At 47.4% G+C, this 10,545-nt stretch overlaps 1 long non-coding RNA gene across 1 annotated transcript in view; it reads left to right on the top strand.

The window, feature by feature from the left end:
- The window catches only part of LOC114813162, a 38,650-nt gene that overhangs the window by 10,875 nt on the left and 17,230 nt on the right, over nucleotides 1–10,545 (top strand). The window contains exons 2-3 of the long non-coding RNA XR_003760795.2: nucleotides 626–720; nucleotides 4,692–4,741. This is a non-coding gene — a long non-coding RNA (uncharacterized LOC114813162). The remainder of the gene's footprint in view (nucleotides 1–625; nucleotides 721–4,691; nucleotides 4,742–10,545) is intronic.

Below are 10,545 nucleotides of genomic sequence, written 5' to 3'. Positions count from 1 at the left end.
TTACCGAGCACGACTCCCTAAATAATTTTCCTGCCAGCCGGTTGGGATTTAGCAGGCAGGGAGAGCCCTCTCCAGGATGTCTCTGCATTTTTTATTGTCTGCTTATTTAGCTCTTAAACGCCGGGCTTCCCGACAAAAAGATTATTGAAAAGCAAAAATCCTTGTCGAAAATTATAAATGATCCTAGGCTCGCCGAACCTATTAATCTCGAAGAGGCCGTGAACCAGCAGCATCTAGGAAGGTCAGAAGAGCTTGTGGTGGAGAAAGCACCACGCTCCACCGCCATTTGGGACATTTCCGTTCAAAAACGGGCATCTCAGCCGAACGGTTCTTTCAAAGCCTTGGTCTTCACGTTTCTCTTCCATCATTCTCACAGAGAGTCTTAATAAACAGTTGAACATTTGTGGTCAGGTCGGCGTCTTTTGAGATAAGTTAATAGGTTCTAGGAAAGCCTCCAAAGGGAGTCAAATCCTTCTAAAATCAAAACGCTACTTTGCGATTGTCAAGCACTTTCGGAAAGTCGGTTCGCTAAAAAGAGTCATTTTAAAAACCTGCGACTGGTTGGGAAATCACCCTCTTTTCCCATTTTGGAGTCATTGACTGTCACCCTTCCTTTGTTTCCTAGAATCCTGGGGATCCAGGTTCCCATTTGGGAACTAAAAAAAGGAGTGTGCATAACAAAAATCAAATGGAAACAACCGGCGGTCTCTTGAGAAATAGGTGATTTGTGTGTGTATGTGTGTGTGGAACTGGTTTTAATGTACACCAGGACGTAGCATACTCGCCGCCGAGAATGGCGGACCGAATAAGAGATGCTTTAGCGTGTTTATTTTACTCCCTGTGTTTGAAACAAACCAGGAGGGTGAGAGCGGGAGAGCAGAGACAGGCTGAGGTATCATACCAACCCCGCCCCGAATAGGTCTAAGGCGCAAAAGTGGGTGTTTTTTTTTTTTTCCAATGGATTCTAGAAAGAGTAAATGACAGCCATTCCTGATGGCTGTATCTTTTATGGGACAACTGTGACATATTCTCTGCATCACAAAGGATGATCAAAGAGGTCTCCAGAGCTTTGCTGTCATAGAGTGTGGCTTCGTTTCCTGGTGTGTGTCTTTAAATCAGAAGCAGCGCGTTGCCAAACTGCACTGGGTTATGGTTTTCACTCTTGCATGTGTGTGTATGTGTGTGTATCGCAGTGGTATTCCTGTCGCTTTTTGTATCTGTGGGTGTTTTATAAGCTGGTGAGCTTGGTTGAGAAATCAAAACCAACTACAAGATAAACAGAACAGTGTATACTTGCCAGTCTCCCGACTCCCTCAACTGTAATATCCACTTCGGCTACTTTAAACTGGCTTTATGGAGCCAGCGTAGTTTTGGGGAGGGGGTGGGGGGAAGGGAGAGGATTGCATATCGGATACATAAAACACTCCCGCTTGGCCTCTCGCTGAAACCCACAAAGTCAGTGACTTGGAAATGTGCGTTTGTGTTCTTATGGAAAAGAGCTTAACGTCTGTAACAGCTAATGATTTGTTGAATTGCTGTGATCTGTGTGGGGTGGAAAAAAAATGAAGCTCCCCAAATTCAAATGCCCGGCTGCTAGTCCTGCGATTTCTCTCTCTCCACGGAAAGAGAAGGGGACACGGCCGTGGAATCGCCGAAATTCCATCTTTCATTTTGGAAACGAAACAAAACACCCGGTGGGTGCTCAATAAATAGAGTTACCAGCACTTTTAATGAGACGTTAGAACGGCGAGTGGTTTCGTCTTCAGAGGGGAGTAGGATTTGCCTTGACATTGACTCCGTATCAGCTCTCGAAGAGAAAAGGAATGAAGCGCAGTCACTTGTGTCTCAAATGAGAAAATCAATATGAAAATAAAAGTCATCTTTTATCTTCTATCTTTTGTATCCTTCTGCCGAGCCTTGCCGGGCCACTAGCTCTGATAACACTCCTGTCATTTAATTATTCTAAAACATTTTCAGGTTTTCAGATATGTTTCTGAAAATGTAATACATTCCGACTCAAAGAATGGGCTCGTTTCATCATTTTAAAATGGGTTTTTTATAAGACGTTAGAAAGAAGTGCTATCAATAAAGAGCTTTTTAAGAGGTGGAGCGCCTTTCTTTGTCAGAAGATCCTTATTAACCATTTCTACCGTCGGTCTGTCTGAAGCGGAATTCCGGAAGAGAAAACCCGTGCCCCTCTAATTGACATGCGGGACGTATTTTCTAAGTTCCTTCAAGAATGTGTGCATAAACGGTGACGCTTTTTTTAGATTCAGCTGAAATGTAAACAGGAATTGAATTACCATTTAACTCATTGGATTTTTCAACCTGTGATACCAGACGCATGACAGCTATTACATAAATCGAATGGAAAGATGCAGTAAGATCTATTTTAGCTGAATTTGGGGTCGTTGGTACCATTTAACCTCCAGGTTTTGTTAAGAATATATCTAGTCACATTAAAAAGTGAATCTCCATTTCCAAATCGGAGTTACACGTTTGAGCGCGGGCTCCAGTCTCAGTAAGACTGTAAGCGCTCAGTTCGGTGCTCTGCACGCGGTAAGCGCTCAATAAATACGATTGTTTGATTTTGATATTTATCCGTGTTGCGGCAGATAAAGGTCGGTCCCTGTGGTGGATCCAGGACAGAGAATGCCGTTTTGGGAACCGGTTTCGAGTCTTGATTCTGTCTGACTCCGGCTGACGTGGGAGAAGGATCGTAAGCTCTGTGGGGGCAGGAGCTCTGTCTGATGTATTACGGCGCTTTCTGCTTAGCACAGTGATCAGTCTGTCGGTCAGTCATATTTATTGAGCACTTACTCTCTGCAGAGCACTGTACTGAGCACTCGGGAAAGTGTACTAGAACAATAAACAGACACATTTCTGGCCCACAATGAGCTTACAGTCTAGAGGGGGAGACAGACTTTAATTAAAATAAATAAATTACAGATCTGGACATAAGTGCTGTGGGGCTGGGAGGGAGGTTGAATAGGGAAGACTTTGACAAAACCACCACTCACCGTTCCCTCGACTCTGGGATCTGAGGAACGTGCAGGACTCCAGACGCGGTTTCTAGTCCCGGCTCTGCCGCCTGACCTTTGGGCGACCTTGGGCACGTCTCTCGGCTCCTCTGTGCCTCAGTTTCATCGTCGGTAAAATGGAGACTTCAGAACCTGTTCTCCCTGCTCTTAAGACTGTCAGCTCCATGTGGGACGGGAACTCTGATTACGTTGTTATCTACCCCAAGGCTTAGTTCAGTGTTTAGCGCAGAGTAAGTGCTAAACAAATACTGTCATTGTTATTATTATTGTTATCACTAACCCTGGGGTTCCTGGGAGTGGTGCCTGCCCCTACGAGAGGACCATTTTCCCCTGCTCTCAGATCCCTGGGTCATTCTGAAGAGCGCGGGAAATTCTGGGAAATCGAGGGTCAGGCCCGGGCTGATGGAGGGGCACGGGGGAGCCAGAGATCGACCAGTTGCTAGGTCGCCCGCCACACGAGGAACCGCTGAAAGTGGTTTCAGAATCCACTTAGTGATCGGGATTCGCCTAATTCCAGCCAAGAGCCCGGCAGAAATGGGGAATCTCAGGGGCACAGCCGGGAGGAAACACTACCAGCCAAGCCAATCTTCCTTTCTCACTAAAAATAGATCGCCCACCACGGAAGGAGCTTTGGCAGGGGCGACGTGGGGACTCGAGGGTGAACCACGGCTGCCCTGGAATGACCATGGAGAGTTTCCTTTGGCCAGTAGATGACTCACTGGTCACAGAGTGGGTTTTGTTCCTCTCAGAATGTCGACGGTGCTTTTCTATTGTTGCTTTTTTAAGGTATTTGTTTAGCGTCCATTCGATTCATTCAATCGTATTTACTGAGCGCTTACCATCTGCAGAACACTGTACTAAGCGCTTGGAAGAATACAATATCACAGTAAACAAACACATTCTATTAAGAAATCTGTTACATTCTGATAAGCGTTTACTACATCTCAGGCACTGTACTAAGCACTGGGGTAGATACAAGCTAATCACGGTGGACACAGTCCGTGTCCCACAAAAGGCTCGCAGTCTTCAGTCCCGTTTTCCAAATGAAGCAGCTGAGGCCCAGGCCAGGCAAGTGTCTTGTCCAAGGTCACACAGCAGACAAGTGGCAGAGCCAGAATTAGAACCCGGGTCCTTCGGACCCCCCAGGCCCATGCCCTAGCCACTAGGACACGCTGCTGCTCACAAAGGGGTTGTGTATCCACCTCCTTTCCTGTCGAACTGTCAATGGCCAGCCCCACCCGTGCCAGCCAGCGCATTCCGCTGTCAGAAACTGGGGAGCCCCCAACTTCTGAAGGCCCCCGGGTCCCACCCCAACTCTGTTTTCACCCACAGGAGTGCGTGCTTGTGTGTGTGTGTGCGTGCGCGCGTGCCTGTGAATGAGTGGTATGTAGATGGGTCTTGGTGAGAGTGTGTGTGGGAGTCAGTCTTTCATCCAAGCCAAACTGTCCCCCTGGGGAGCAGTTTTGCTTTTGCTGATTGATTGCACAGGCCTGTCAGATCATTTTATAGCCCAGATTATAAAGCGCCATCCAACAGCCAGCGCAGGTTCCACGTGACAAAGAAAGCCAGTTCTGTCGCACCTTGGAGCGGTAGGGAGATCTGGTTTTTCTAAAGCACTTTCGCCCTCATGATCTCCTTTTGTCTTCGCAGGAAGCTCCTCTCCCCATTTCAGAGATGCAGAAACGGAGGACCAGGGAGAGGTAAAGTTAAGCACGTTGATTACGGTCGGCCCACCGTCGAGTGGCAGAACTGGGACTCAAATCCAAGTCTCCTGACTCTGAACCCTGTGCTCTAAATAAGAATAGAATAATAATAGTATTTAATAAGTGCGTACAGTGTGCCGAGCCCTGTACTAAGTGCTAGGGTAGATACAGGATTGCATTTGGGGCTCCCAGTCCAAGAGAGAGGGAGAAGAGGGATTTCATCCCCATTTTAAAGAGGTGGAGATCAGGGCCGAGGAGACCAGGGCCCAGAGAGGTTGAGTAAGATGCCCCAGGTCACACAGCAGGCAAGCGGCAGAGGCGGGACTCGAACCCCAAGTCTTCCGACTCCAAGTCCCGGGCTTTCGCCAATAGGCTGCCTCCTACGAGAGATGGTACAATGCTGCTCCTCTATCTCGCTACCGACCTCACACCCACGTCCTGCCTCAGGCGTCGAATGCCCTCCTCGTATCCCACAGACAATTCCTCTCCTCTCCTTCACAGCCTCAGTGAAGGCCCATCTCCTACGAGAAGTCTTCTCTGATTGCGCCCTCCTTTCCTCTTCTCCCACTCCCTTTTGCATTACCCTGAATTGCTCCCTTTATTCATCCTTCCACCCAGCCCCACACCACTTATGTTCATATCTGTCATTTATTTATTTTTATTAATGTCTGGATCCACCTATATGGATCACTGTGGGCAGGGAATGTGTCTGTTCATATTTATAATGTATTTTCCCAAGCGCTTAGTGTAGTGCTCTGCACAGATTAAGCGCTCGAAAAATACGATCGACTGATCAAAGAGCACTTCTGCAGGACGAGGCCATTTCAAAATGGAGGACAAATGGAAGGTATCCTTCTCCTCTCCTGGCCGTCCTCGCCCAAGTCCAGTGCTCTCCTCTCAGAGGGTTGACCAATTGCCACCTAGTCTTTTTTTATTTTAATGGTATTTGTCAAGCACTTACTATGTGTCAAGCACTTTTCTCAGCTCCGGAGTGGATTCGGGTTAATCGGGTCAGACACAATCCCTGTCCCACGTGGAGCTCACAGTGAAATTTGGAGGGAGAATAGGTATTAAATCCCCACTTTGCAGTTGAGGAAACTGAGGCCCTCAGAAGCGGAAGCGACTTGCCCGAGGTCACACAGCAGACAACGGGCAGAGCCGGGATGAGAACCCAAGTCCTCTGGTTCCCAGGCCACGCTGCCCGGTCATGTCATTCGTAGCAACGCAGCCTCCCGACTCGCTCCCCAAATCGAAGCGGACGAGATTTGGAAAGGGCGGGAAGATCGAGAGGTGAAATCCAACTCTGTATCTCGATAAGCCAAGAACTCGGAAGGCTCTTCCAGGAGTTCCACGGGTCTCCGTGCCTCGGAGACCGTAATGTGCTAGATGGTGTGTGTAAAGTCTTATTATAGAGATGTCAGCTTTAGTTTGAAACATAAACATATTTTTATTCATACATTAGTGCTTAGGGTGATCAATGGCAGTGTGTGCAGTACATTAGAATTTGTTTTTGATCAGCAGAAAGCAATTATTCATAAAACTCCAAACAGAAGGCAAAGTTGTGAAAGAAAGGGAAAGAGTTATAGCTTTCTTTCGGGGAAGGTAATTTTAATATAGACGAGATTGGTCCCTAGTCCTGCCGTTTGGATTGATAGATTATCTAGCAGAACTATCATTTCAATAATCTCAGCGACAGTAGAGCGCTGGCTACTCGGTACAATATTATAAATTAAATTTACGGCAAATGGCACTGCAGAGAATATGGAAAGAGATGTCATTTGTGTTTGTGGAAGTTAAGATAGGGAAAAAAATTTAAGATTCTTTGACAATTGAGAACAAAAGCGAGCGCGCCGTTGAGACAATATTACCGGTTGCCTAAAATTTCCCATCGCCCTTTGTTTCTGGCTCGGAATCCTAAAGCAGCAGAACTCTGGTTCGACTGGGGAGGGGACGGGGTTTGGCGGGGCGGGGAGGGACTGTGAAGACCATCTCAGGGACTGTGGAGACCCGGAAAATGGGATCCGGATCCTTCTTGAGAAGCAATGTGGGCCTAGTGGAAAGAGCGCTAGGCAACCCTAATCCTCCCTGTTTGACAGTGACTCTCCCCCGCTTCTAAGCCTTATTGAAGGCACATCTCCTCCAAGAGGCCTTCCCTGACTAAGCCCTCCTTTCCACTTTTCCCGCTCCCTTCTGCGTCGCCCTGATTTGCTCCCCTCATTCCCCTCTTCCTCAGCCCCACACTATTTAAGTCCGTATCCGTAATTTATGTATTTATATTAATGTCTGTCTCCACCTCTAGGCTGTGAGTTCGTTGAAGGCAGGGAATGTGACTACCAACTCGGTTGTACTGTATTCTCCCAAGTGCTCAGTGCAGTCTTCCGCAGTCCGTCAGTGTGCAGTGAATTCATTCGTTCAGTCGTATTTATTGAGCGCTTACTGTGTGCAGAGCACTGTACTGAGCACTTGGAAAGTACAATTCGGCAACAGATAGAGACCATCCCGGCCCAACAATGGGCTCACGGTCTAGAAGGGGGAATAATTCCTTAGATTGGTTGATACAGTCCTCCTCTAGACTACGAACTCATTGTGGGCAGGGAATGTGTCTATTAATTCTCTCGTACTCTCCCGAGCACTTAGTGCAGTGCTCTGTGCACCGTAAGTGCTCAAAAAATACAATTGATTGTTTCGTTGAGCACAGGCCTGGGAGTCAGAGGATCTGGGGTCTTATGCCGACCCCACCGCTTATCTACTGAGTGGCCTTGGCAAGTCACTTCACTTCTCCGTGCCTCGGTTCCCGCATCTGTAAAATGGGAATAAGACCTCGAGCCCCATCTGGGACAGGGACCGTGTCCAACCAGATTAGCTCCTATTTACCCCAGTACATTAAACAGTACTTGACACACCGTAAATGCTTAATGAAGGCCATTGAAAAAAATGGGTGAGGCAGATCCTTTTGGAAATCTACATATCTTGAAGTTATCTATCGTTCATATTATATTATATTATTATATTAAGTAATGTATTAATTATATTAATTATTTTACTTATTCATATTAATGTCTGTCTCCCCCTCTAGACAGTAAGCTCATTATGGGCAGAGAAGGCATCTGCTAATTCTCTCCCAAGTACTGTACTCTCCCAAGCTCTTAGAACTGTGCTCTGTACATAGAAAGCGCTAAATAAATACGACTGATTGATTCCCTGAAAATGAGCCGGTACTGGGATGGTGGAATCAATCCACCGGTCAGGTATATGGATTGAGTACCTGCCCGTGGGCAGAACATGGCTGGGGAGAGTACAGTAGAGCAACTCGTGAGCAGGGAATGCGTCTGTTTATTGATGTCTCGTACACTCCCAGGCGCCTAGTACAATGCTCCGCGCACAGTAAACGCTCAGTAAATATGACTGAGTGAATGAGCGAATGAAAGTAGACACGATCCCTGAGCTCTTGGAATTTCCGGTCTAGCGAGAGCAGCCGCATCGTGTTGTACGAGCACCGTCAGTCTTTCGATCATTCCCAGCAGGCAGGTTCCAGCAGGACTGAAATCCAGCTCTCTCCCTTTTTCTCAGTGGTATTTGTTAAAGCGCTTACCACGTGCCAAGCGCTGTTCTAAGCCCTGGGATAAATACAAATTAATCAGGTCAGATGCAGTCCCCGACCCACACCGGGCTCACGGTCTAAATGGGAGGGAGAACAGGGATTGAATCCCCATTTTACCGATGAAGTGACTGAGGCCCAGAGAAGTCAATCGACTCACCCGAGGTCGCACAGCAGGCAAGCGACGGAGCCGGGATTGGAACCCAGTTCCTTGGACTCCTAGTCCCGTGCCGTCTCCACTAGGCCAGGTTGGCCCACGCTGAAAAACAGCAGCGGAGAATTTCTGATATCCCATTATCACCTCAGTGTAAGAAGCTGGGATTTCCAGAAAGAACTTGTTATTCTAACTTCCACAACTGCAAATGTTCACCCACAGAAAAGGTCCAGACCGCTGGAAGGCTAATTAGGAAAACGAACGTCGCCCGTGCCTTAAACCAAACCAAACCGACCACTCCTTGAGAACTGCCGAAACTGTCGGCCTTTCCCCAGTCAACCGGGTAAACGGAGACATGTTTTACACCGGGTCGTGGGGCATGGTGGCGTTGATATTTCTTTAATCGTAACTTATAAAACATTAAGTAAGTAAAGCTCAGAGATATTAAATATTGTGCTTTAAACTGTGGGAGCCGGAGGCCTGTTATCCCCGAGACTTGTTTCTCATTTTTATGTGGCATCGTAAGCAAATAAATTTAATGTGGAATTTACCACCGAATCTCTCGCCTCCCGTCGCCCAAATCATTATTAAATGTGTGTCGGCGGTCCTCTGAGCCCAAGGCCCGGACGGTTCTCGCCTACCATTGCCCACCTCCCACGCTGTGTCAGCGATGGGATCCTGAGGAGCTGAGGGTGTTTCTGTCTGAGAGATGGGTGGTAAAATAATTATTATCATTATTATTTTTTTCAAGTGGCTCATCTTTCTTTAAAGGATTCCTTGGGCCTTTTCTCTCAGCCAGAAACACCCCAAAAGATGAGCCACTTGAAAAAAATAATAATAATAATTATGGTACTTGCTAAGCACTTACTACATGCGTGGTTCAGTGGAAAGAGTCCGGGCTTGGGAGTCGGAGTTCATGGGTTCGAATCCCAGCTCTGCCACTTGTCAGCTGTGTGACTGTGGGCACGTCACTTAACTTCTCTGGGCCTCAGTTACCTCATCCGTAAAATGGGGATTAACTGTGAGTCTCACGTGAGACAACCTGATTACCCTGTATCTACCCCAGCGCATAGAACAGTGCTCTACACATAGTAAGCGCTTAACAAATACCAACATTATTATTATTATTATTATTACATGCCAAGCACTGTTGTAAGTGCTGGAGTATACAAGTTAATCAGGTTGGACACAGCCACTGTCCCGCCTGGGGCTCATGCTCCTATGCCCATTTGACAGATGAGGAACTGAGGCCCAGAGAAGTGAAGTGACTTGCCCAAGGTCACACAGCAGATGAGTGGCAGAGGCAGGATTAGAACCCATGTTCTCTGACTCCCAGGTCCCGTGCTCTTTTCACTAAGCCACGCTACTTCCAGGGCACGGACAGTGTTCTAGGCAATGCACTGTACTAAACTCCTGGGAGGAACTAGAGAAATCGTACAGTCATTTCTTACCCCCCAGCAGCTTTTGTGCACACACACACAAACACCTCCCCCCAACCCCAGTGCTCCTCCTACTTAAAAGACTCCACCACTAGAAAGAGTACAGCCCTGGGAGTCAGAGGACTTGGGTTCTAATCCCACCCCTGCCTCTTCTCTGCCCTGTAACCTTGGCCAGTCACTTTACTTCTCGGTGCCTCCGCGATCCATAAAATGAGATTTAAATCCTACTCCTGCTTGGACTGTGAGTCCTATGTGAGACAGAGATTGCACCCAATCTGATTTTCTTGTATCTACCCCAGCGCTTAGAACGGTTCTTGATGCGTAGTAAGCGCTTAGCAAATACCATTAAAAATAAAAGCTCCAACACCAAGCCAATGATTCTGACAGCCAAAGTGGGCTATTATCTGTCAGGAATATTGCCTCATGTGGAGGCAGAGAGTCAGTAAAGACCCTTTGCTCTTCTGGTGACCCCTTGATTCCGCAGTGGCAAAGCTCAATTCTCGGTGTGAATGAGATGCTAGGGACAGATGTCTGGTCGGTAGAGGAATATCGGCATGCTGGATTTGTCGATTTTTATTGAGTTTTCATTTCCTCACAACACTTTCCCGTC

This window comes from Ornithorhynchus anatinus, chromosome 7, assembly GCF_004115215.2.
Source record: "Ornithorhynchus anatinus isolate Pmale09 chromosome 7, mOrnAna1.pri.v4, whole genome shotgun sequence".
Lineage (NCBI taxonomy): Eukaryota > Metazoa > Chordata > Mammalia > Monotremata > Ornithorhynchidae > Ornithorhynchus > Ornithorhynchus anatinus.
Note: the sequence above shows the minus strand (reverse complement) of the source record. Positions and strands in the feature narration are given on the sequence as shown.